This window comes from Oncorhynchus kisutch, linkage group LG13, assembly GCF_002021735.2.
Source record: "Oncorhynchus kisutch isolate 150728-3 linkage group LG13, Okis_V2, whole genome shotgun sequence".
NCBI lineage: Eukaryota > Metazoa > Chordata > Actinopteri > Salmoniformes > Salmonidae > Oncorhynchus > Oncorhynchus kisutch.
The window spans coordinates 49,136,536-49,163,700 of NC_034186.2; the positions used below are offsets into that span (position 1 = coordinate 49,136,536).

General features: G+C 41.1%; 1 protein-coding gene and 1 long non-coding RNA gene across 4 annotated transcripts in view; one reads left to right on the plus strand and one right to left on the minus strand.

Moving 5' to 3' along the window:
• The window catches only part of LOC109902241 (receptor-type tyrosine-protein phosphatase U), a 326,293-nt gene that overhangs the window by 109,909 nt on the left and 189,219 nt on the right, over positions 1-27,165 (plus strand). The window lies entirely within an intron of this gene.
• Positions 6,787-9,826, minus strand: LOC116353088 (uncharacterized). 2 transcript variants are annotated; one of them, XR_004202443.1, is made up of 3 exons: positions 9,580-9,826; positions 7,464-8,936; positions 6,787-7,328 (listed from the first exon to the last, which is right to left on the minus strand). It is a non-coding gene; the product is annotated as an uncharacterized LOC116353088 (long non-coding RNA). The 2 variants fall into 2 exon arrangements; XR_004202442.1 differs by lacking the exon at positions 9,580-9,826 and adding an exon at positions 9,186-9,312.

Here is a 27,165-nt window from a genome sequence, read left to right on the forward strand (position 1 = left end):
AATTGGATTCAGGTCTGGGGAACGGGCGGGCCAGTCCATAGCATCAATGCCTTCCTCTTGCAGGAACTGCTGACACACTCCAGCCACATGAGGTCTAGCATTGTCTTGCATTAGGAGGAACCCAGGGCCAACCGCACCAGCATATGGTCTCACAAGGGGTCTGAGGATCTCATCTCGGTACCTAATGGCAGTCAGGCTACCTCTGGCGAGCACATGGAGTGCTGTGCGGCCCCCAAAAGAAATGACACCCCACACCATGACTGACCCACCGCCAAACCGGTCATGCTGGAGGGTGTTGCAGGCAGCAGAACGTTCTCCATGGCGTCTCCAGACTCTGTCACCTCTGTCACATGTGCTCAGTGTGAACCTGCTTTCATCTGTGAAGAGCACAGGGCGCCAGTGGCGAATTTGCCAATCTTGGTGTTCTCTGGCAAATGCCAAACGTCCTGCACAGTGTTGGGCTGTAAGCCTCGTGGAGTCGGGCCCTCATTCCAGCCTCATGGAGTTTGTTTCTGACCGTTTGAGCAGACACATGCACATTTGTGGCCTGCTAGAAGTCATTTTGCAGGGCTCTGGCAGTGCTCCTCCTGCTCCTCCTTGCACAAAGGCGTAGGTAGCGGTCCTGCTGCTGGGTTGTTGCCCTCCTACGGCCTCCTCCACGTCTCCTGATGTACTGGCCTGTCTCCTGGTAGCGCTTCCATGCTCTAGACACTACGCTGACAGACACAGCAAGCCTTCTTGCCACAGCTCGCATTGATGTGCCATTCTGGATGAGCTGCACTACCTGAGCCACTTGTGTGGGTTGTAGACTCCGTCTCATGCTACTACTAGAGTGAAAGCACCGCCAGCATTCAAAAGTGACCAAAACATCATTCAGGAAGCATAGGAACTGAGAAGTGGTCTGTGGTCCCCACCTGCAGAACCACTCCTTTATTGGGGGTGTCTTGCTAATTGCCTATAATTTCCACCTGTTGTCTATTCCATTTGCTCAACAGCATGTGAAATGTATTGTCAATCAGTGTTGCTTCCTAAGTGGACAGATTGATTTCACAGAAGTGTGATTGACTTGGAGTTACATTGCGTTGTTTAAGTGTTCACTTAATTTTTTTGAGCAGTGTATAATACATCTATGTGTGGAAGCCAGGAGATGCTACTGTAAATGTGTTTATGTTTATTTAAAAAACTACTTGTTTTTGTCTCGGCAAGTCCGTTAAGAACAAATTGTTATTTACAATGACGGCCTACCAAAAGGCCTCCTGCGGGGACGGGTTGGGATTCAAAATAAATAAAAATATAGGACAGAACACACAACATGACAAGAGAGACAACACTACACAAAGAGAGGCCTATGGCAGCAACACATGACAACACAGCATGGTAGCAACACAACATGACAACAACATGGTTGCAACACAACATTGCAGCAGCACAGGGTACAAACATTATTGGGCACAGACAAATGCACAAAGGGCAAGAAGGTAGAGACAACAATACATCACGCAAAGCAGTCACAACTGTCATTAAGAGTGTCCATGATTGAGTCTTTGAATAAAGAGCCATTAACGATCAATTATATGCTTGACAATCACTGGCTGATAACATTTCATGACCGCCACAGCCCTAGACATGCTTTGTTTCTTTTAAAGAAACCAACCTTTTAACTTCACCTTTTTCGCCAGCTCAGTAACATGTTTTTTAAATGACAGTTTGTCATCAAGCCATATACCAAGAAATTCCTAGGAAGGACCTCGCTCAATTTGTCTACCGCTCAAACTAGTCATGACAAATGAATTTAAAAATGGGTTATAGGACCTAGAAAAAAGCATGTATTTTGTTTTATTTACATTTAACATAAATTTTAGGGACAATAGTGACCTCTGCAGTGCTTGAAAATAAACTTCAAATGTGAGAAGGCTTGGCCAACCAAAGGAGCAATGGAATACAGCACTGTCATTTGGATACAAATGAACATTACATTTTTTTTGCATTACCAATGTTATTTATATAGATTGTAAACAGTAGTTGGCCGAGTATCGGACCTTGGGTCACCCCTTTGGGTCCTTGAGTTACATAATCTATCTTGATGGCCTGAGTTCTGTCATTAAGATAATTATGAAACCATCGGCAAGCATCAGTACCCAAGCCTTTTGAGGGCAGCTTATTCAACAGAATAACATGGCCGACAGTATCAAAAGTGTTTGACAAGTCTACACACATGTCAGCACAATTCTTTCTTTCATCTAAGATATTTTCAAAATAATTTTTAACAAGCATGGTAGCCGTAGTGGTGCTATGTTTAGATCTGAATCCGGATTGATTAACATTAAGAATACCATTTACAGATAGAAAATAACGTACCTGTTTGTTGACCAATGATTCTAGCATTTTCACAAGACAAGGGAGCCTGGAAATGGGTCGATAATTATCAAGATCACTACTATCCCCGCCCTTATGGAGTGGCAGCACAAAAGCTGCTTTCCATACTTTTGGAATATTTCCTGATGTTTGGTAAAAAATGTGTGTTACTGAGCCAACAATGAGGGGCGCTGCATACGTAGCTCTTTCATGCAGTCAATGACCAAAAGTGCCCTCTTTGGCCTCATGGGTGGAACGTCATTAATATTTTTCTAAATTTCATAATAACAATTATGAAATGTTGGTGTTTCTATATCAAACAGGTTTGTTATATTTCAGTCTTCTGTGATGTACAAGTCAAAAGTTTGGACACACCTACTCATCCAAGGGTTTTTCTTTTCTTTTTAGTATTTTCTACATTGTAAAATAATAGTGAAGACATCAACACCATGAAATAACACACATGAAATCATGTACTAATCAAAAACATATTTTAAAAAATCCAAATATATTTTAGATTCTTCAAAGTGGCCACCCTTTGCCTTGACGACAGTTTTGGCATTCTCTCAACCATATTTGCCTGGAATGCTTTTCCAACAAATGATAGTACCACTAAACGCAAACCAGCTGGGATGGCGTATCGCCGCAGAATGCTGTGTTAGCCATGCTGGTTAAGTGTGCCTTGAATTCAAAATAAATCACCAACAGTGTCACCAGCAAAACACCCCAAAACCATCACACCTCCTTCTCCATGCTTCACGGTGGGAACCACACATGTGGAGATCATGTTGTTCACATATTCTGTGCCTCAAAAGGCAATGCGGTTGGAAACAAAATTCTCAAATTTGGACTGATCAGACCAAAGACAGGTTTGAACAGTCTAATGTCCATTGCTCGTGTTTCTTGACCCAAGCAAGTCTCTTCTTATTGTTGTCCTTCATTCGTGTTAACTGCACCTCCGAAATTAAGTAGTAGTTTCTTTGCAGAAATTAGACCATGAAGGTCTGATTCACACAATCTCCTCTGAACAGTTGATGTTGAGATGTGTCTGTTAATTGAACTCTGTGAAGCATTTACTTGGGCAGCAATTTCGGAGGTGCAGTTAACACAAATTAACTTATCCTCTGCAGCAGAGGTAACTCTGGGTTTTCTTTTCCTGTGGCGGTCCTCATGAAAGCCAGTTTCATCATAGCGCTTGATGGTTTTTGCAACTGCACTTTTTGCAACCTCTTCCAAGCCATGCTGATCGTTGGTAAGCGACTGTTCCTGCTATGTGTCTCTCCTTAACTTGTTGACCAGTGTTTTGGCTCACTGCCCCGTATTTTACTGCTTGCTTCTACAGCACCGACTTGTGAGTTGGTCATCTCCCGCTCGTGTAGTGTAAGTGCACGGAAGCCCAGGGCTCAAAAGATTCAATCCATAGCGCTGAAGGTCCGTGCTGTAGCGTGATTGAAATGTAAAGGTAATTTCCAATTGAGCCAACATATGCAGCTCTCTTGTGAACTGCAGTCTCTGCGAATGTGGGAACAATGCCAAGAGTGTGCAAAGCTCTCAAGGCAAAGGGGTGGCTACTTAGAAAAATCTCAATATTAAAAATATTTAGATTTGTTTAACACTTTTTACTACATGATTCCATATGAATTATTTCATAGTTTTGATGTCGTCACTATTATTCTACAATTAAAATAAAGAAAAACCCTGGAATGAGTAAGTGTGTCCAAACTTTTGACTGGTACTGTGTATATATATATATATATAAGTATTATTTTTTGGAGCGGTGTAGACGAATATAGGGGAAACACAGCAGCCTATGTGCATGTGCAATCAGCTCCTGTTCTAGAGGTGCGTGTGTGTGCATGCAGGTGTGTTGAATTGTTACCAGCATGGGCAATGCGTATTCACAGGTTTTCCTAATGGATTCTTCTCACGTAGAAGGCCACTGACAGTAATGCAGAGTGAAACCTGAGCAAATTCTCTGTCTGTCTGAGTAATTCTCAAAGGCACGCCCATTAATGTGGCCAGACTAGATTGATTGATGCCTCAGCGTTTAAGAGAGGAGACAAGAGTCATAGATTTTGGAATCAGGAGGAGGATATTGTCAGGCATATAAAAAATATCTCTGTAGACACGTTGCACAACTGATACAGAACATCGTAGATACAGAGGAATGAGTTGGTGTGATACACATTTCTCTTTACATTCTACACTCTCATAAAGAGCATCGGACAAAGTATTAGTTTTGTTTAACATTGATTTCAAAGCATGGATCATTTATTTTTAAACTTGAAAGTATATAAGCTCATTAGTGCTATTGTAAGTGGATTTCATATTCTTAGGCTAGATTAAAAAACATGCCCTTAAAAATGTAGACTTTCTACAGGATGAATCCAGAGTGTAACAAAATAAAAATAACAAAGTTATTTCAGAACGCTAGCGAGAGTATATTTTTTTGGCTCCTTATCTAGTGTGGCGCCAGTCATTGGAGGCTCTGGTCTCTCTCCATCTGGCATGTTTGGCTGATGACATCAGCCTGATTTCGGAGGTGGTTAGTGGGGCTCCCCGGAGCTCCCTCAGGCTGGAGCTTGGCAGGGCTTTCCAACGCCGCTCACTCACAAACTCTCTGAAACCCAGCACGACACTCGCCATGGGTGCCTAATGGCCTTACTGCTCTTCAGAGTTTGGCAGTTGACAGTTTCTGATCCTTTTTAAGCAAGAGGCACAGATGATCCGTGATTAAAGATTTGTGTGTGGAACTTGTGGTTGGCTGACAGCACGTCATTCTTTAGAGAACTAAACCCAGCTAGAACTATTCTTGATACTTCAATGCTCAGCAGTTAGTATTGTTGTGTAGTTTAGATGTCCATACTAAACATAGGTATTGTGTGTCATGATTCAGGTGTGATAACATTGAAATGCAGAATGAGTACCCTAAACTGTATGCAGTCTCTTTATCCATGCACAGAGGGTTTAGTAAAGCTTCTTTTGTCATGCTCTGTATCACCCATTGTATTAACCTGTCTCTGTGCACACCACTCTGTCAGAGGGCAGCCATCTCTATACAGGGCCAGAACCCATCCGCTCATCTGTGACTACCTCTAATTAAATCCCACAAGGCACAACCATCTTGGGATGCTGAAGCCAACTGAGAGAGAGAGAGATGGGGGGGGAAAGTGAGGGAGAAAGTGGGGGATAAGATTGTGAGAGAAGGAGGAGAAAAATCAACGAAGAACGAAGGTCTCTGCTCCTTGTAATGACTTTCCAATGTATTTAGTGGGACTACAAAAGCTTTTGGTTCCCACTCCGCAGCTTGCTCGTCTGTGGCTGAAATGTTTGTTCCTCTCTTCCCCATTTAACCTCAAAACGTTCATGTTCTTCAAGCTGTAGAGGACTGGATTTCTACATTTTTTTTGCAGAAGAGAAAAATGTATAGCCAAAAACAGAAAAAAGATTGCAGTCATTGCAGAGATTAGAGGGAAATGGTCAATATAATAAAAGAGGCAATTACCGTTGCATTATTTTGTGATGTGTCCAAATCCAAATCAAATGAATCCTACAGACGAAGAACCATATATGTGACAATTTTTCCATTTTAAGATAATCAGTTATTTGTATATTATTAATTGTGTGTACCACATTAGGTGTTTTATGGTTGACAAATAATTCACCATACCCATATCTTCCAACAACAATTTATATTTTTTTGTTATTTCAAATAATACTTTTTTTATTGCCGTTTTAATTTTTAGAATGTGGAAGAACAGTATATCTCCAGTGATGATTTCAGTTTGTGGAAGAACAGTATATGTGACATTTTGCATGACTCTTGTAAGATGTCCTTTTTTAACACCTGATATGATGTTTAAAGTACTTTCAAGTACAGATGCCCTTCATGTAAATAACTTAAATGCAATATGTAGTTAATTCATTTGTATGGAGGTTCATTTAAAGGTGGTTTATCAACTTAGCACTGATGACTATTCTTAAAAGTTGAGTCATGAAATCTTAGTCTCATTTAAAATGAAGCCCTCAATGTGAACATACCATAGAACTACAAAAATAGAATACAATTAAATTAATTCAATCAAAACAAGCACAACTTGTACATATCAAATATGGATCAATGTGATGTGTCAATATGCATGTCCATTATGCAGGTCTCTAAGGTCAATATTACAAAACGTTCAGAAAACCATTCTCTTTGTGTTTAACACTATGATCAGCAATTAAGTTGTGAATTGCGTTAAACCCATGCTAAAGGCAAGAAATGTCCCTCTGTACTGAGGTGACAGCAGTAAATAAGTATTAACTGCTTAGAGTTCATGCTAAATGTGGTGACAGAGAGACACTGTATATTGTAATGAATAAAAAAAGGGAATCAAGATCAAATGAATACTCACATACTGTATGTGATGACTTATTTGTTTTTAATTCATTCAGATTAAAAAAGGTTCAAATGATCACACACAAAATAATTATCAACAGAACACATTGTACATAACATTTTCTACACTAGGAACAACATCTTAAAATTAAATTAATTCAATATATTGTGCTGGTTCAAATCATACACAAATTGATTCACATAGAAAACACCTACGATACATTTCATTTCCTACAATAGGGGTGACATGTCTTCTAAAATGTATACAGATTCAACATACTACAGTATACAGGTTCAGGGGATCATAAACTCACAGAAAAAACGGTTAATTATGTAGCTTGGTTTAACAACAAATGATTCACTCTGCAGTGATTCATAAAAAGAGCGTGCAGCAGCTGGCAAGTAGTTGAGCATGGTCATCAGATCTTGGTACTTTTTTTATGGGCAGAGGACTCTCATGCTCTAGGGTAGTGGTTTGCAAAATAGGGAGGTTGAGGTGTAGCTCCTTGTTTTGGTTTGGAGATCAGCCACGATTTCCATCCCTCAAATAGACTGTGGCTCTGTCTGGTGTACAGATTCCAAGGATCCTCAACTGAAATTAGAACAGAAACATTTTAAGTTCCTGACATCAATAACAACTTTCACAGTCAAGCATTTGGATATTTTATTGTTAGAACAACATGTTGCATGTTGATGGGATGTTAGTAAACTATTTTCTGTGCAATACCTGTGACTTTTAACCACCTCACTGAGGTGATCTGTAGTCCAGCTGGTCGCTTGAGGACAGAATCTGGGAGGTGCCTGAAGTCTTCACATTGCATCCTCATCACCTTGAATGGTTTTGCTGGTTGTGCTTCAAGTATCATCTTTGAAACATCATCAGGTGTATGAAGGACTGACACCTTGCGCCTCTTCTCGATGGTGGCAAAAGATCGATCACAAGGAAGAAAAGAATGACCAGAGACCATGAACTTCTGCTCAACTTGGGTAAAGTAACCCATAGAGACGAGCATCGACATCAGATTGAGCATCCGCCAGTTGTTATTCTGCACACAGCATCTGTCACTGAATATGATCAACTTGCACACCTCTGGTTTGGTGAGTGGCGTGAATTTTGTCTTCACCCACTTCATTATGCAGCTTGCCACCTCAATGGACCCTCGGTGTGCAATCCCCTCATGCCAAACACACATGTATGCAGGATCTTCTTTTCCAAGTTCCTGGATGCAAAAGTAAAAATTTGACAGCAGCCGCTGGTAGTAGACATTGGAGTGGGTCGGATTAGGGGTGTACATCACCCCTGTAGATCCACAGAAATGACATGGCAGTCAGCATTGGCTTTAGCCCACTCAGTGTCACTTTGAAGCTGTGTGTAGGGCTTTTCGATGGTGCAACTCACTTTCAACTGCAATCTTCCTCTTCTCCTCTTCAGATGTTGCTGCTGACATCTTAAGGAGACAACAAGGTGTTGTTAAACTTGTATTCTCTCAATGGTCTAGGGACCTGCCTTAGAGTCCAACTGTGTCGCTATAACCGGGGTACAAATCCCGGGCACGCCATTGCTGTTTGTGGCCGGGCGTTCCTGTAGGGCGGCGAGAATTAGGCCAGTGCTGTCCGGTGGGAGGGGGAAGGTAATCGGCACTCAGTCCTCAATGCTCAGGTGGTAGTTGGACAGCTTAGTTACCATAATTTTGTTTAAAAGTAATAAACATTTTTATATTTTTGTTTCAGAATTCGCTATTCATCCATTCGATACTCTATGTTAATGTTTAGAAGATTGTTTAGAGCACTGCTATAGTGAAATAATCCAGGCTGGAATCCATAGCGCATTACCTATTGCTATGCTTCCCTCTTCCATCTTCTAAAGGAGACCTAGCCTCAGTAACCTGATCTGGAGACCCTGCAACCTCACCTGACTCAGCTAACTTTTCCTGAATAACCTGACCAAAACAATTACATTTCAATTAGCAGGTTATTAAAAACTAGTACAGAGAATACAATATGTTTGTAATTGATATTCATATAGACATTAATTCATATTTTCACTTGCCTGAAGACGGCTGTTGGTTAACACAGACATGAAAGTAACCTTGCACACATTCAATCTCTGGCCTGCTTGCTGTACATGGTATTTGAAGGTTTGTTTCCGTCGTTTGTTCTCCTTTGTATCCTCAGGTTTACGTCTCCGTTTCACCTCATGCTGCAATAAAAATTGACAATGATGAATTCAGAATTTAATATACTGTAGCACATTCAGAATATTGCTTGATCAGGACCTCCATCTTTCACACACTCCCAATCTATACACAGAATGAGTTTGTATTGCACCATTGTGTAACACAGCACTTTTAGAGTTAACGTTAATGTACGTATCATTACTGTCAAAGTTAAACTATGCAAGTGTTCAATATAGCTATTATAATAATAGGCGTTTTGTCTTATTTCTAACCTGTTCTAAGCCGGAGAGAATCAACGCTTGTTGTTTCTCGTATGGGACAGTGTAGAAACTGTTGAACAGATGCAGTTTGCGTTCATCAGTCAACTTTCCACAATCCTTTCTGCACGTCGTGGAACACGCTCTTCCCTGCAGGATACAGTGTAACTAGCTAGCTACTGTAGCCATGTCGAATCATCCGGTGGATGGAGAAAAAGTAGCTTAGCTATGTTTCTTCTATAATCTAGCAATAACATTTGTAACGATAATGTATGAGTTAGTAGCCAATGAACTTTAGCTAATATGTTTTCTCTATAGTTACAAATTAGACAACCCAGAACATACATGTTAGTTACTGTACTCTATAGCTAGCTAGCTTGATTGTTTGATATACGGTTCTTCCACATACCTCTTTTGGACAGCTTTTCCCAGTTTTTTCTTGACCCTTACGATTTGTATAGGGTTTTCCCGCATCCCGTAAGTTCTTCCTTTGCCTGTCTTTCCATTCTTTTAGTTTTGTTTTACGTTTCTTTCCCACATTTCTGCAATTTTCATCAGCAACAGAAAGGTTGTGCGCTTGTCCGTCCATTCTGAGTGGTGCACATAAACGGTTATTCCACGAGAGCCTATCTTTAAATTTAAAATGATTGTTAATTAGCGTGTGGAAAGCTTGTGAAACCGGTTCACTATAGAAAAATGGTGTCCAATAATGATTTTTCATGTATATCTCTTTTTTTTTAAATGTCACATATATGGTTCTTCGTCTGTAGGATTCAAATGTTATTTGTCACATGTGCCGAATACAACAACCTTTTCGTGAAATGCTTACTTTACAAGCCCTTAAACAACAAAGCAGTACAAATAAAAGAGTTAAAAGAAAAATATAAAAGAGCAACAATAAAATAACAATAACGAGGCTACATACAGGGGGTACCGGTACCTAGTCAATGTGCGGGGATACAGCTTAGTCAAGGTAATATGTACTGTACATGTACAGTTGCAGTCGGAAGTGTACATACACTTAGGTTGGAGTCATTAAAACTAGTTTTTAAACCACTACACACATTTCTTGTTAACAAACTATAGTTTTGGCAAGTCAGTTAGTACATCTACTTTGTGCATGACACAAGTAATTTTTTCCAACAATTGTTTACAGACAGATTATTTAACTTATAATTCACTATATCACAATTCCAGTGGGTCAGAAGTTTACATACACTAAGTTAACTGTGCCTTTTAAACAGCTTGGAAAATTCCATAAAAGGATGTCATGGCTTTAGAAGCTTCTGATAGGCTAATTGACGTAATTTTAGTCAATTGGAAGTGTACCTGTGGATGTATTTCAAGGCCTACCTTCAAACTCAGTGGCTCTTTGCTTGACATCATGGGAAAATCAAAATAAATTAACCAAGACCTCAGAAACAAAATTGTAGACCTCAACAAGTCTGGTTCATCTTTGGGAGGAATTTCCAAAGGTAGCACATTCACCTGTACAAACAATAGTATGCAAGTAGAAACACCATGGGACCACGCAGCCTTCATACGCGTTCTGTCTCCTAGTGATGAACGTACTTTGGTGCAAAAAGTGCAAATCAATCCCAGAACAACAGCAAAGGACTTTGTGAAGAAGCTGGAGTAAAAGTATATTTATCCACAGTAAAACGAGTCCTATATCGACATAACCTGAAAAGCTGCTCAGCAAGGAAGAAGCCACTGCTCCAAAACCGCCCAAAAAATAGCCAGACTACGGTTTGCAACTGCACATGGGGACAAAGATCGTATTTGTTGGAGAAATGTCCTCTGGTCTGATGAAACAAAAATGGCCTTAAAGACCATCTTTATGTTTGGAGGAAAAAGGGGGATGCTTGCAAGCCGAAGAACACAATCTCAACCGTGAAGCGCGGGGGTGGCAGCATCATGTTGTGGGGGTGCTTTGCTGCAGGAGGGACTGGTACACTTCACAAAATTGATGGCATCATGAGGTAGGAACATTATGTGGATATATTGAACCAACATCTCAAGACATCAGGAAATGGTCGCAAATGGGTCTTCCAAATGGACAATTACCCCAAGCATACTTCCAAAGTTGTGTTAAAATGGCTTAATGACAACAAAGTGAAGGTATTGGAGTGGCCTGACAGTCCTGACCTCAATCCCATAGAAAATTTGTGTGCAGAAGTGAAAAAGCGTGTGCGAGCAAGGAGGCCTACAAACCTGACTCAGTTACTCCTGCTCTGTCAGGAGGAATTTGACAAAATTCACCCAACTTATTGTGGGAAGCTTGTGGAAGGCTATCCGAAATGTTTGACCCAAGTTAAACAATTTAAAACAATGCTACCAAATACTAATTGAGTGTATGCAAACTTCTGACCAACTGGAAATAATGAAATAAATAAAAGCTGAAATAAATCATTCTCCGTACTATTATTCTGACATTTCACATTCTTAATATAAGGAGGTGATCGTAACTGACATAGGACATTTTGTTCTAGGATTAAATGTCAAGTATTGTGAAAAACTGAGTTTAAATGTATTTGGATAAGTTATATGTAAACTTCCGACTTCAACTGTAGCTCGTCTGGTAGGCTTTTTTCACTGGGCAGCTCGCGGCTGGGCTTCTCTGTATAGTCTTTAATAGTTTGCAATCCCTGCCACATCCGACGAGCATCAGAGCTGGTATAGTAGGATTCAATCTTAGTCCTGCTTTGCCTGTTTGATGGTTCATCTGAGGACATAGCGGGATTTCTTATAAATGTCCCTGTTAGAATCCCACTCCTTGAAAGTGGCAGCTCTACTCTTTAGCTCAGTGTGGATGTAGCCTGTAATCCATGGCTTCTGGTTGGGGTATGTATGTACAGTCACTGTGGGTGACTGATGTGTTATACTCCTCACTGCCATCTGATGAGTTCCGGGAAACATATTCCAGTATGTGCTAGCAAAACAGTCCTGTAGCTTAGCATTTATGTCATCTGACCACTTCCGTATTGAGCGAGTCATGGGTAGTTCATGCTTTAGTTTTTGTTTGTTTGCAGGAATCAGGAGGATATAATTATGGTCAGATTTGCCAAATGGAGTGCGTGAGAGAGATTTGTACGCATATCTGTGTGGGGAGTAAAGGTGGTCTAGAGTAGTTTTTTTCTCTGGTTGCATATGTAACATGCTGGTAGAAATGAGGTAAAACTGATTCAAGTTTTCCTGCATTAAAGTCCCCAGCTACTAGGAGCACCGCCTCTGGATGAGCATTTTCTTGTTTGCTTATGGCTTTATATAGCTTGTTGAGTGCGGTCTTAGTGCCAGCATCAGTTTGTGGTGGCAAATATACAGCTACGAAAAATATAGATGAAAACTCTCTTGGTAAATAGAGAGGCTGTAGACCAATCATGAGATACTCTACCTCAGGTGAGCCTTGAGACTTCCTTAATATTTGAGGGGTGCAGTATAGTACCTGTCACAGTGATGAGTGAGCCTAATAGAGACAGAGCACCACTCACTAGATTGACAGTTAATCATAGACACATTACCAGACACCACTGAGCTGGGGAAACAGCTCAGCCTCCGCCTACTAGTCACGCAGTTCTGGAGCCTATCAGTGTCCGCCTGAGATTTATGTCACACAGGCAGTCGCCTCGTCTCAGGCCTGGCTTGGCACTTGTCCATCCAACCCTCCTGTGATGGGGTGGACAGCAGGCTGCAGTACTTGAGCGATGGAGAATGGGAGAGCTCAGGCAGTACTCAGACAGCACGGAACCTATAACCATAGTTAGATTTAGTCATCATTATTGTCAAGTTAAGAGAGTGAATACTTCCTTTGATAAAGGCTGGTGATTCATTGACGGAGATGGGAATGCAGGGATTGAGTGTGTGGATTGACAATGTAGATGCTTGTGGAGCAAGCTAAGGTTTTTGATTACTAAAGAATGTGTTAAGTTTAAGAGCTATTATAATTGCATACACACCTCAATGACAGACATTTTCAGGCCTGTGAGAGAGAAAAAAAGACAGAGAGGCAGCTTGCGTTTAAGGTTGTTCCCGGTTGAATAGCTTATTATGCTGATTTCTCACTTGATTTTAATATCCAAGGATATTTGCTTAATGCCACGCAATTAAATCACTGCAACACTGATTTTGAATGGACCCCTAGAGACTAAAAATATATTTAAAGCATAGGCAGTGTGGCAATTATGTTTTTAAAAATAAACAACTCTTCGTTCAGGATAGCAAATGCACTGGCAATTGATGTCAGTTCATTCCAATTCCCATTTATCTTCTCGATTGGCCATCTCATTGGCTGCCTGGTTGTGAAAAATGATCAATCAGTGTTCCATGCCGCCGGGCAGGAACTTCTTCCATGATACCTTCTCTGTTTACCAAATGAGCATATCGGCAGGTTGACATTTTAATGGGATCGGCCATTGATAACAAGAAACTATTGAAAAGCTAATGGTGGCGTCTCTCTCCCCTGCTTTGCATTTCACAACATGACACTGCTGTGCTTGTTGTCGTTACTTGTGGGTGAGATGGATAGCACAGCACCCCTTTCGCAATACATCAACTGCCGGTGCATTGTCTGTGACTGTGTCTCCTACTTTTTGAGAATGTTGTTAATTTCGGCACTTAAACAGCAGATGGATAGGAAAGGAGATTTCTAAATCAACACAAAATGCACTCCTCATTGAGTCCCCGAGGGTGTTGGACTGTTTGTTAGGGTTGTTAGCGATGGCAGTGGCACAGAGTGGCAGATACAAAGGAGCCAGGACCAGATCCACAGAAACCAAACCAAGCGCTCTGGCATGAGAGAACAGATATCTGGGGTAGAGTCCTCAGGCCTGGCCACTGCACTAACACTCCTGGGACATAGAGTGTGTGTAGATACCCAATATACTGTAGCAACTATGCACCAGCCTAGTGGGGCTGAGGCTGCTCAGCTGCAATTCCATGTGTAGTGTACTTTGCTTTGGGTGATGATGATGATGGTGATTTGCTATTGCTTTATGATTTCATGATGACTTTACATTGCAAAGTGTAAAAGCACAGCACAGTATGTCATCTTTCTTGAGATAACTTATCGTTTTACTCTCTCTACCAGAAGACTACAGCTTTTCTGATCCTATAACAGGACTGCACTGATGATAACTGCCAAATATGCAGAGATATTAATTCACCACGGACTAGCAGAATCCTTTTTCTTCTTTCACGACTCTGACGAGCCCGAGGCAGAGGATATACAGCTCCCTCGGGAACAGGCCACGACCCCAGTGATCTGCGTGAAGAGGAGGCGGAGAAAGAGAGACGGAGAGCGGGCTGCCTTCTGAGGAGTCAGTCTATCGAATAAACCCCCACTCCCCTCAATTCTTTTAGCAAACATGCAACTTTTGGACAATAAAATGGATGAGTTATTGGGAAGATTAAACTACCAAAGGGACATTAAAAACTGTAACATCTTATGCTTCATGGAGTCGTGGCTGAACGATGACAATATCAACATACAGCTGGCTGGTTATACAATGTAACGGCAGGATAGAACAGTGGCATCTGGTAAGACAAGGGGCAGTGGTCTATGTATTTTTGTAAACAACAGCTGGTGTACGATATCTAAGGCAGTCTCAAGCTATTGCTCGCCTGAGTTAGAGTATTTCATGATAAGCTGCAGACCATATTACCTACCGAGAGAGTTTTCATCTTTATTCTTTGTAGCTGTTTACATACCACCACAGTCAGAGGCTGGCAGTAAGACAGTATTGGATGAGCTGTATTCCTCCATAAGCAAACAAGAAAATGCTCATCCAGAGGAGGCGCTCCTAGTAGCCGGAGACTTTAAATCAGTTTTACCGAATTTCTAACAGCATGTTAAATGTGCAACCAGAGGGAAAATAACTCTGGACCACCTTTACTCTACACACAGAGATCCATACAAAGCTCTCCCTCGCCCTCCATTTGGCAAATCTGACCATAATTCTATCCTCCTGATTCCTGCTTACAAGCAAAAATGAAAGCAGGAAGCACCAGTGACTAGATCAATAAAAAGTGGTCAGATGAAGCAGATGTTAAGCTACAGGACTGTTTTACTAGCACAGACTGGAATATGTTCCGGAATTCTTCCAATGGCATTGAGGAGTACACCACATCTGTCATTGGCTTCATCAATAAGTGCATCGATGACGTTGCCCCCACAGTGACCGTATGTTCATACCCCAACCAGAATCCATGGATTACAGGCAGCATTCGCACTGAGCTTAAGACTAAAGCTGCTGCTTTCAAGGAGTTGGAAGGGTGGGGGAGAACAGGAAGAGTGAGAAATTAATATCTTCATTTAAACCAGGGTACTTAAAGGCCTGTAGTTTGTCAGTACAGGTGCATCAAAGCTGGGACAGAGAGACTGAAAAACAGTTTTTATCTTAAGTCCATCAGACTGTTAAATAGCCACACAGTACACTGCCCTGAATTTAGTAACTGTCACTAGCCGGCTACCACCCGGTTACTCAAACCTGCACCTTAGAGGCTGCTGCCCTACAGTTGAAGTCTGAAGTTTACATACACCTTAGCCAAATACATTTAACTTCTTGGTGACAGGGGGGCAGTATTGAGTAGCTTGGATTAATAAGGTGCCCACAGTAAACTGCCTGCTACGTTGTCCCAGATGCTAATGTATGCATATTATTATTAGTATTGGATAGAAAACACTCTGAAGTTTCTAAAACTGTATGACTTATGTCTGTGAGTATAACAGAACTCCTATGGCAGGCGAAAACCGGAGACAAATTCAACCAGGAAGTGGGAAATCTGAGGTTTGTAGTTTCATTTAAGTGATTGCCTTTCTAATATGCTGTGTCTATGGGGCCAGATTGCACTACCGAAGGCTTCCAGCAGATGTCAACAGTCTTTAGAAAGTTGTTTGAGGCTTCTATTGTGGAAGGGTGTCGAATAAGAGCTGTTTCAACAAGTGGACTAGGCTGACTAGGCGCAGCTCCTTCTTTTTCCCCTGTAATGAATTGTCCGGTTGGAATATTATTGAAGATTTATTATAAAAAGATCCTAAGGGATTGATTAATCAACAGTAATGATTTGATTACCCTAAGGATTGATTGTAAACATCGTTTGACATGTTCCTACAAACTGTAATGGAATTCTTTTGACTTTTCGTCTGGATTTTGTGCTCGCGCATTGTGCCTTTGGAATAGTGAACTAAACGCAAAGCGGAGGTATTTGGACATAAATATGAATGTAATCGTACAAAACAAACATTTCTTGTGGGAGTCCTGGGAGTGCATTCCGACGAAGATCAGCAAAGGTAAGTGAAGATTTATAATGCTATTTATGACTTTTATTGACTCCACATTTTGGTGGGTAACTGTATGGCTTGCTTCTGTGGCTGAACACTGTTCTATGATTATTGAATATTGTACTTTTGCCATAAAGCTTTTTTGAAATCTGACACAGCGGTTGCATTAAGAACAAGTTTATCTTTAATTCTATGTAGAACATGTATCTTTCATCAATGATGAGTAGTTTTGTTATTTGATGTGGCTCTCTGCAATTTCTCCGGATGTTTTGGAGGCATTTCTGAACATGGCGGTTTTTGGATATAAATATGAACTTGATCGAACAAAACATACATTTATTGTGTAACATTGAGTCCTGGGAGTGTCATCTGATGAAGATCATCAAAGGTTAGTGATTAAGTTGATCTATATTTCTGCTTTTTGTGACACCTCTCTTTGGTTGGAAAATGGCTGAATGCTTTCTGTGACTAGTTGCTGACCTTACATAATGCTATGTTCTGCTTTCGCCGAAAAGCCTTTTTGAAATCGGACACTGTGGTTGGATTAACGAGAAGTATATCTTTAAAATGGTGTAAAATCATTCAAATCCATACAGAAAATATTTACACAAGAAGCAATCTAATATCACACAGTCAAAACTCTCCGTCGTTTAGTTAAGTTCACCATTGCCACCTGCTTGCATTGTTGAGGATTTTTAATTGAGATTTTGGTTGTTTTGAATTTGGCGCCCTGCAATGTCACTGGCTGTTAGCGAGGTGGGACGCTAGCGTCCCGAACGATCCCAGAGAGGTTAAACTCAGTTTCACAATTCCTGACATTTCGTCCTAGTAAAAATGACCTGTCTTAGGTCAGTTAGGATCACCACTTTATTGTAAGAATGTGAAATGTCAGAAAAATAGTAGAGAGAATGATTTTATTTATTTTCATCACATTCCCAGTGTGATGAATTAGTATTTGGTAGCATTGCCTTTAAAAAAGAAATCTTGGGTTTTACGTTTCGGGTAGCCTTCCACAAGATTCCCACAATAAGTTGGGTGAATTTTGGCCCATTCCTCCTGACAGAGCTGGTGTAACTGAGTCAGGTTTGTAGGCATCCTTGCTCGCACATGCTTTTTCAGTTCTGCCCATAAATATTCTATAGGATTGAGGTCAGGGCTTTGTGATGGCCACTGGAATATTAACTTTGTTGTCCTTAAAGCCATTTTGCCACAACTTTGGAAGTATGCCATTTGCGACCAAGCTTCAACTTTCTGACTGATGTCTTGAGATGTTGCTTCAATATACCCACATCATTTTCCTACCTCATGATGATATCTATTTTGAGAAGTTCACCAGGCCCTCCTGCAGCAAAGCACCCCCACAACATGATGCAGTCACCCCCATGCTTCACAGTTGGGATGGTGTCCTTTGGCTTGCAAGCATCCCCCTTTTTCCTCCAAACATAACAATGGTCATTATGGCCAGACAGTTCTATTTTTGTTTCATCAGACTAGAGGACATTTCTTCAGAAAGTACAATCTTTGTCCCCATTTGCAGTTGCAAACCGTAGTCTAGCTTTTTTAAGGAGGTTTTGGAGCAGTGGCTTCTTCCTTGCTGAGTGGCCTTTCAGGTTATGTAGATATAGGACTAGTTTTACTGTGGATAAATATAATTGTGTACCTTTTTCCTCCAGCATCTTCACAAGGTCCTTTGCTGTGATTCTGGGATTGATTTGCACTTTTCGCACCAAAGTCCGTTCATCTCCAGGAGACAGAATGCGTCTCCTTCCTGAGCGTTATGATCGCTGCGTGGTCCCATGGCATTTATGCTTGCATACTATTGTTTGTACAGATGAGTGTGGTACCCTCAGGCGTTTGGAAATTGCTTCCAAGGATGAACCAGACTTGTAGAGGTCTACAGTTTTGTTTCTGAGGTCTTGGCTGATTTCTTTTGATTTTCCAATGATGTCACGCAATGAGTCACTGAGTTTGAAGGTAGGCCTTGAAATACATCCACAGGTAGACTTCCAATTGACTCAAATTATGTCAATTAGCCTATCAGAAGCTTCTAAAGCCATGACATCCTTTTCGGGAATTTTACAATCTGTTTAAAGGACCAGTCACCTTAGTGTATGTAAACTTGTGATACTTGTGATACAGTGAATTATAAGTTAAATAATCTGTCTGTAAACAATTGTTGGAAAAATGACTTGTGTCATGCACAAAGTAGATGTCCTAACCAACTTGTCAAAACTATAGTTTATTAACAGTTGAAGTCGGATGTTTACATACAATTAGGTCGGAGTCATTAGAACTTTTCAACCATAACCAATTATTAAATGTCAGGAATTGTGAAAAACTGAGTTTAAATGTGCTTGTTTAAGGTGTATGTAAACTTCCGACTTCATATATATATACTGTGTATATGCTGTGTGTATATATATAAATATACTCCGGATTCCGACATTGCTCGTCCTAATATTTATAGATGTCTTAATTCCATTAAGATGTGTGAATTGTTAATGTTACTGCTCTGTTGAAGCTAGGAACACAAGCATTTCACTCCACCCGCAATAAGATCTGCAAAAATGTGTATGCGACCAATACAATTTGATTTGATTTGTGACGCAAATTTGCAGCAAGCTCATATTTTCACATGCAAATTAGTTTAGTTTCTGGTCTTGGAAGTCATGTGTTCACCAGAAATGGCTTCTGGTAAACTGTTTGCCACCTGCTGCCACAGGTTTGCCACATATTCAAATAAAATCTTGAGAGAATTGTCTGCCAGAAAAAAACCTCTGGTGACCTGTTTGTCACTAGTGGCAATAAATATTATTGTTACCAAAGTTTTGCTGCAGATTCACCAACGGTGGAGAAGAAGGGACCCTGTGAGGGGAAAAACAGAGAGAGAGAGAGAGAGGAGAGAGGTAGGTGAGTGTGGTATATAAAATAATACAGTGTGGGATTATAGAAATAAACAGAGAGCGATAGAGAGAATAGTTTTTAGTTTGACTGTGTTTTGTATATTAATGTGTATTTTTGTGTGTGTATTGTATAAATGTATATATGTTTGTCTGTGCTTCTATTTTTATGCTTGTTTTTGTATTGTGCAGGGCTCATTTGTAAAATAGACTTCAGTCTCAATATGACTTCCCTAAAAAAATATATATATATATTTCAGTTTTTGATTTGTTAAAAAAGTTTGAAATATCCAATAAATGTCATTCCACTTCATGATTGTGTCCCACTTGTTGATTCTTCACAAAAAATACAGTTTTATATCTTTATGTTTGAAGCCTGAAATGTGGCAAAAGGTCGCAAAGTTCAAAGGGGCCGAATACTTTCGCAAGGCAATGTGTATATATATATATATATACACCCAGCAGGGAGAATGATTGTCAGACTAGAAACCTTTTGTCATTGGGAAATATCACGGCTATGAGGGGATTTTTTTTTCTCGAGAAAATAAAATGTAAATTCCTTTACTGAGTTGTGTATTTCTAATAGTAGAGAGGCTAGAGGAGAGAGAATATGCTTGATGGGTGAGGGTAGCTATAGAGAAAAGCAATGGGTGAGCTAGACAGAGCGAAGGAGTGCGAATGATATTGGGTCACACCGTTACAGGTCAGGCTCTGTAACGGAAGGCCTATCAGTCCCCCCTTGACCTGATGCTGCTCAATGGAGAAGGCTCCCATACAACCAGCAGATATGTTTTTCACCTCCAATCTCATCTCTTCTGAGATTATGTTTTTGCTTTTGAAGTGGTTTTGTAATGAGACGGATTATAAGCCTTTCTTTCAGACTACGACCACGTTTTCTTACAGAGAGCTAGCATTAATCTATGTTGTGGAATGTTCACTAAGTGAGGAGAGAACATATTTGAAAGGAGGGAGAAAGTGTGTGCTAATCCTTGTAGTGTTGAAATTGTGAATACTGGAAGTCATTTGAAATCATGAAGGATTTTATTGGATAATGGTTGTTAGTGTTTCCCTTGTGTGTATAGAAAGTATATTCAGACTGTTATTATGTATCTAAGGCAATAAGTAAGGCCAAGAAACATTAATAATAGTTAACATAATAATAGCTTAATATATTTCTCTGGTCATAATATTTTCCTGACTCATTTAGCATACGGGGCATACTTATGATTAGCTACAACCTAGTCCTCTAAGAGTTGATTTTGCACTTTTGGGACTATTACATTGGTTTCATTGTAACTGTGGACGTTTCTGAAATTATTTGATATGGCAAGCCTAAATAAAAGCTGAAATACAAGCTGAAATAAATAATTCTCTCTACTATTATTCTGACATTTCACATTCTTAAAATAAAGTGGTGATGCTAACTGACCTAAGACAGGAATGTTCTTACTAGGATTAAATCTCAGGAATGTTGAAAAACTGAGTTTAAATGTATTTGGCTAACGTGTACCTAATCTTCTGATGTAGATGAAGTGTAATATTGGGATGCAAACTCAAAATTGAATAAATGTCACCTCTATATCTAACATGGTACAGGTGTGCATAGCAATGTGTGATGTGTATACTTTTGTTTCAATGTAGATTTGTTTAAGACTGCCAAGAGTCACTCTGGTTGTGTCTGATTTAGCTCACTGCAGTAAAAGGTTCTTAAGAGTCTGCGGCAAAAGCATCTATTGATCCAAATGTTTTCAGAACTCTCTATTGCTCCCATTTTGTGATATGTTTATACAAGTGCCTCTCTTCCACCCTTGATGTCGGAGAGGAACAAAGCATTGTTGTTGGGATCAAATACCTAGTCCTCTAAGAGTTGATGGCAGCATTCGTGTGGAACTGAAGGCGCGAACCACTGCTTTTAATCAGGGCAAGGTGTCTGGTAACATGACTGAATACAAACAGCGCAGCTATTCCCTCCGCAAGGCTATCAAACAAGCTAAGCGCCAGTACAGAGACAAAGTAGAATCTCAATTCAACGGCTCAGACACAAGAGGCATGTGGCAGGGTCTACAGTCAATCACGGACTACAGGAAGAAACCCAGCCCAGTCACGGACCAGGATGTCTTGCTCCCAGGCAGACTAAACAACTTTTTTGCCCGCTTTGAGGACAATACAGTGCCACTGACACGGCCTGCAACGAAAACATGCGGTCTCTCCTTCACTGCAGCCGAAGTGAGTAAGACATTTAAACGTGTTAACCCTCGCAAGGCTGCAGGCCCAGACGGCATCCCCAGCCGCGCCCTCAGAGCATGCGCAGACCAGCTGGCCGGTGTGTTTACGGACATATTCAACCAATCCCTATACCAGTCTGCTGTTCCCACATGCTTCAAGAGGGCCACCATTGTTCCTGTTCCCAAGAAAGCTAAGGTAACTGAGCTAAACGACTACCGCCCCGTAGCACTCACATCCGTCATCATGAAGTGCTTTGAGAGACTAGTCAAGGACCATATCACCTCCACCCTACCTGACACCCTTGACCCACTCCAATCTGCTTACCGCCCAAATAGGTCCACAGACGATGCAATCTCAACCACACTGCACACTGCCCTAACCCATCTGGACAAGAGGAATACCTATGTGAGAATGCTGTTCATCGACTACAGCTCGGCATTCAACACCATAGTACCCTCCAAGCTCGTCATCAAGCTAGAGACCCTGGGTCTCGACCCCGCCCTGTGCAACTGGGTACTGGACATCCTGACGGGCCGCCCCCAGGTGGTGAGGGTAGGCAACAACATCTCCTCCCCGCTGATCCTCAACACTGGGGCCCCACAAGGGTGCGTTCTGAGCCCTCTCCTGTACTCCCTGTTCACCCACGACTGCATGGCCACGCACGCCTCCAACTCAATCATCAAGTTTGCGGACGACACAACAGTGGTAGGCTTGATTACCAACAACGACGAGACGGCCTACAGGGAGGAGGTGAGGGCCCTCGGAGTATGGTGTCAGGAAAATAACCTCACACTCAACGTCAACAAAACTAAGGAGATGATTGTGGACTTCAGGAAACAGCAGAGGGAACACCCCCCCATCCACATCGATGGAACAGTAGTGGAGAGGGTAGCAAGTTTTAAGTTCCTCGGCATACACATCACAGACAAACTGAATTGGTCCACTCACACAGACAGCATCGTGAGGAAGGCGCAGCAGCACCTCTTCAACCTCAGGAGGCTGAAGAAATTCGGCTTGTCACCAAAAGCACTCACAAACTTCTACAGATGCACAATCGAGAGCATCCTGGCGGGCTGTATCACCGCCTGGTATGGCAACTGCACCGCCCTCAACCGTAAGTCTCTCCAGAGGGTAGTGAGGTCTGCACAACGCATCACCGGGGGCAAACTACCTGCCCTCCAGGACACCTACACCACCCGATGCTACAGGAAGGCCATAAAGATCATCAAGGACATCAACCACCCGAGCCACTGCCTGTTCACCCCGCTGTCATCCAGAAGGCGAGGTCAGTACAGGTGCATCAAAGCTGGGACCGAGAGACTGAAAAACAGCTTCTATCTCAAGGCCATCAGACTGTTAAACAGCCACCACTAACATTGAGTGGCTACTGCCAACACACTGTCAGTGCCACTGACTCTACTCCAGCCACTTTAATCATGGGAATTGATGGGAAATGATGTAAATATATCACTAGCCACTTTAAACAATGCTACCTTATATAATGTTACTTACCCTACATTATTCATCTCATATGCATACGTAGATACTGTACTCTATATCATCGACTGCATCCTTATGTAATAGATGTATCACTAGCCACTTTAACTATGCCACTTGGTTTACATACTCATCTCATATGTATATACTGTACTCGATATCATCTACTGTATCTTGCCTATGCTGCTCTGTACCATCACTCATTCATATATCTTTATGTACATATTCTTTATCCCCTTACACTGTGTATAAGACAGTAGTTTTTTTTGGAATTGTTAGTTAGATCACTTGTTCGTTATTACTGAATTGTCGGAACTAGAAGCACAAGCATTTCGCTACACTCGCATTAACATCTGCTAACCATGTGTATGTGACAAATAAATTTGATTTGATTTGATTTTGATTTGAAATAGAGAGAAGCTTCAGAGAATTCAAATGGGAGGAGAAATGAAAAGGAGAAGTGCCTTTGCCCTTCCGTTTCCCTTGCTCTGAGATAGCCCCTGTATTTATATATATTTTTTCAATGGGAGCATCTCTCTGCTTTTACATCAATCCACTGTTGTTTTTTTCTTAACCTCTCTCATTTGCTATATTCATAGTTTCTCATACTTCTCTTTATCTTAGTGTGGTATTATCTCCTACTCCTACCCACCAGGGATCTCCCTCCCTCCTTGCCATTGTGGCATGCCTAGCATCCCCCAGTACAGCCTGTGACCAGGGTCTGGGTCCTGCAGTGCTCAAATATGAGTTATGATGTGCTGGATCAGTCCTAATCTTGTTATGTATGTTCCTATGCCCTTGGGAGGATCAACAGGGGATGAATGTGATTTTATCAGATTTCAAAGGCTTTTGAATCATAATCATAAAAGGTCCTAATGCATTATATATCTCTGTCTGAGTGTGTTACTGTGGGTGTATGTATGTGTGGGTGTGTGCATGCGTGTGGGTGTGTCCATGCATGTGGGTGTGTGCATGCATGTGGGTGTGTGTGTACTGTGTATTCAGGCGGTGGAGGATTTATTGTATATGCCTGGGTGTGGCTGTGAGTCACATGAAGATGATAAAAGAATGCATGAACAGTCTTTCTTCAACAAGGACAACATGATAGCAACACTCATTTACTCATGGCGAACATAATACAGTTCAGAAGATCATACATACACATAAACAAGCATGCTTTCAGATTTTGCTTGTTGGTCCAGTACGCATATTTCTTCCGTCAGTCGATGAGACATTATGTTTTGGGGGATGGGAGTGTTTTTTGTAACATATTGCCAGGTGTGGAGTTATTCAAGCAGTAAATATATATTTTTAACCACTTACCATTCTCTCTATTTTATTTTTATCTTTTTGATGGAACTCATCACTGTTAATGTTATTCAGTGAAGATTGTTTTAAAGTACATTATAGGTCAACAGTTCACTGCTTAAATAAAGGTAGGACAAGGCACTTTTTCTCACAAGTGCAGCTTTTCTAACATCAAAGTAATATCTTGGATTTATGTTGAATGGAACTTTGGGTTATTCTTCTGGGTGCTGTTGAATATGTATAACCTGTAATAGACAGAATATGCATCATCTATCCCACGCTTTCAAGTCCATATTTATCAACGAGATTGTCATGGAGATGGATTGAACCGGTGCCAACTCTTTATTTGAGGATTTCTGTAAGTCTCTAATGCCTATCTAAAGAATATAGAGAATGACATTCAAAATCAGTGAATGCCAAAGTGTTCCCTTCTGTTTACTTGAAACTTAAATTGTTAATTTGGCATAGAGACAAACGGGAGTAAACTTCATCACCTGCAAACAGGAGGAAACCTCTACACCTGCATTGCTTGCTGTTTGGGGTTTTAGGCTGGGTTTCTGTATAGCACTTTGAGATATCAGCTGATATTCAACTTTGTTGAAGCTAACATCAAATCTAAGAAGTGTTTGTTAGTCAATGTGTATGTCTAGTGAGTAAATATTTACATATTATTTTACAAGGAGAAAATGACTCTCAGCATGAATGTTAATGAATGTAAATACTAGTGTTGGTTGGTTAGCTCAAATGATTTTATACTGCCACAGCAATTTACACAATATGGCAATACATAATGTCACTAAGTAATATTCCACATGACATGTATAAATCACCTGTCATAATAGCAGCATAATACCTGTCGCACATACTGTATAGTCCTGTTATGAACTAACAAAATGTTGCTATGACACTGCTGTTGACATACAGTATTGAGGCAGAATGTCTTGAGGCTCCAAGTTGGCAACAAAAATATGAAGTCAAGCATTAAACCAGGCAAGCTATTACAGAAACCTAAAAACCTATAGTCCTCTCTTGTGAATTAATAAATAGGCTAGTATCAGAAGTCAAGCTCATATTAAAGGTGACTGAGAAAGTGTATAATCATAGAGTTGATAATGGTAAGGGTTGGCAGGTTCGGCTTTTCAGAAAAGTCAGATGACTGTTGTTTCATGAGAGGCGGAGGTTTCACCGTAATCATCATGTACTGTGTTTAAAAGGGAGCCAGTTGAGGTTGTGTTGACCCCAGCTCTTTGCTGGAATAAGGAGATGGTGGAAGATAACAAGAGTTCCAAGTAACGTGCTGCTGCTAAAGAGGTTCTTCACACCGTGCGCTAGGATTTCAAAGTAAATGGATGGCGCTCAAGGTTAAAGTTGAACAGCATGTCCATCACTGCAGCATTCAAGTTATCTAAAGTTGTCATAGATAACAGTCCACCAGGGTCAATCCTTAGACCTTTCCAACATCTTGAAGCGAGGTCAGTACAGTACTTGTTGTATGTCCGTCTCTGTCAATCTTTCTGAACGAGCTACACATGCTGCACATGTTTTCAGGGCTTTAACTCAATGAGAGTCAAGGAACATTGTGCATCAGTTGAGATAGTGGACTGCACATTCCTCCCTTCATCACTTCTCCATTCTTGCTGTTTCTTGTCCTTGTAGTCCTACCGCCAAGCTGTGCATTCACTTTCATGTCCCCCCTGAAACAGAAGGGCACGGTGGAGTGTGTCAGGCAAAGCGCTATGGCTGAGAGATGGACTTGCCCACCACCTCCCAAAATATCTCACCACAGTGAGAGATGATACAGCAACAAATTGGCCAAAGGTGCACCTTGCATCTTCCAACTCATTTGTTTCGAGACTCCTTTGAGGAGGATTTAATAAAGGTGACAGCATCCGGGACAATAGTGCCAATAGTTAACTGTTTGAGTGTTTGTAGGTTTGTTGAGAGTTTGATTGAGTGAGACAGTTATAGTGGTGTCAAAAGGTGAATAGAATTTGTTGTATCGAATACATTTTTCTTTGCATATTTGATACCTCCAACTCTCTCATTGCATATTCAACACCTCCCCATCGTCAAGGGAGGGTAAAAGGCATCCATATAAAATGGAGAACAATACATGTGTCCCTACATAACATTAACTTGCAGAGACAACAGAGACGTGTTAAAAGCATGTGTATAAAACTAAGAGCAAACACAATTTCCCTTCACAGAGTCTGTGAGGAGAACATTGCCTGCTCATTCACTCTTACTTTTACGAGTACCTCTGGGTGCAGAAACCGGGAATGACTCTGAAAGATCTAATTAAGCAAAGCGCCTTGAGAGTGCTGAGATTTCAACCCCAGGAGCACTGATACAAATCAGGGGACGTCAGGCTGGAGAGGGGGAGATTTTGGTTGTACTAGACGCCTCTCGGGCCTTTAGATATGTGGCCACACCACCCCTCTCTACCCCTTTAACATAGGGGGCCAAGGGGCATCCAGATCTGTCACTTCTTATAATAGATAATTTGTGGAACCTAAACCAAGGGAAGTTTCTCCCATCTACAGTGGGGCAAAAAAGTATTTAGTCAGCCACCAATTGTGCAAGTTCTCCTACTTAAAAAGATGAGAGGCCTGTAATTTTCATCATAGGTACACTTCAATGATGAATTTGTAAATTCACTTTTTTCTGGCCACTTTTCCGTAAAGCCCAGGTCTTTGGAGCGCACGCCTTAAAGTGGTCCTATGGACAGATACTCACATCTCCGCTGTGGAGCTTTGCAGCTCCTTCGGGGTTATCTTTGTTCTCT